This window comes from Cyprinus carpio, chromosome B5 (genome assembly GCF_018340385.1).
Source record: "Cyprinus carpio isolate SPL01 chromosome B5, ASM1834038v1, whole genome shotgun sequence".
Classification (NCBI taxonomy): Eukaryota; Metazoa; Chordata; class Actinopteri; order Cypriniformes; family Cyprinidae; genus Cyprinus; species Cyprinus carpio.
In genome coordinates, this window is record NC_056601.1 from 35,295,104 (window position 1) to 35,296,207 (window position 1,104).

A 1,104-nucleotide genomic window follows, 5' to 3' on the forward strand; every position below is an offset into this window, starting at 1 on the left:
CAGTGTAATTGGAAAGAGCGGAGCATTTTTCTTATTCTTAAGCCTATAAAAAACATTAAGTATGAAATTAACAGCATAGTAAGTAAAAAATAAAGAATATATATACATATAATGTGAGTGAGTGAGAGAGAGAGAGAGAGAGAGAGAGAGAGAGAGAGAGAGAGAGAGAGAGAGAGTACGGTAAAAACAGAAAAAAAAAAAAATACGCCTGCACTTTCAAAGTGAAGGCTTAAAATAGACCCTAATCTAAGTGCTCTTTAATTTCCTTATTGAATAACCAACCAATCACAGACTTCAAAAGACTGTGTCATTCCTAGCAATGGGTTTCAGGCATGCCTCTTCACTAAGATGAAAGTTTTTGTCTTTTCCTCACTCAGAGTTGCTTTTAGATTGGTCCTGATGTAACAGTTAAATGTTACTTAGGGTGTTATTCTATACCCATCATTAGGGGACAATATGGTTCTCTTATGCTAAGCTTAAATACAGTTAGGTGGTAGAAGAAGAGAGAGCAGCAGTTACAGAACCGCAGCCACAGAACCGAATGTGAGCATTATTTACAACGAGATAAGCATGGCGGAGAGCACGAGTGGGTTTCGGAAAGGTCGAAACACTATGGATGCGGTTCTATGTCTGGAGTCTGATATCTGATATATATCTGATATTGGTCAATAAGGAAGATTTATTAGGAGTATTTTTCAGATGTGGAGAAAGCCTATGACATGATTTGAAAAAGAGGGACTTCTAATTAAATGGGATAAGATGGGGTTATTGGTGGATGAATGTTTGACCTGGCTTCATAGTTTCCTTTTTGATAGAATCTATTCAAGCCCCCCCCCCCCAGGTGGTTTTGTCCATTCTCCAAACACACATTATTATACAAATATCAGTCTTCTAGTAGTATACTTGTAAGTGTACTGTTTCAATACTCCTTTGGGACTAAAATAGGCCCACTTCTCTAGCATATAAAGTATACTCCCTTAAGTATACTTAAAGTACAACAGTAGCAAACTTTGGAGGCACACAACTAGTTTCAATCTCTCATGTTTGTAGTTTCACCGCAATTATACTCAAAAAGTGAAGTTATAAGGTCAATGCAACTGAACC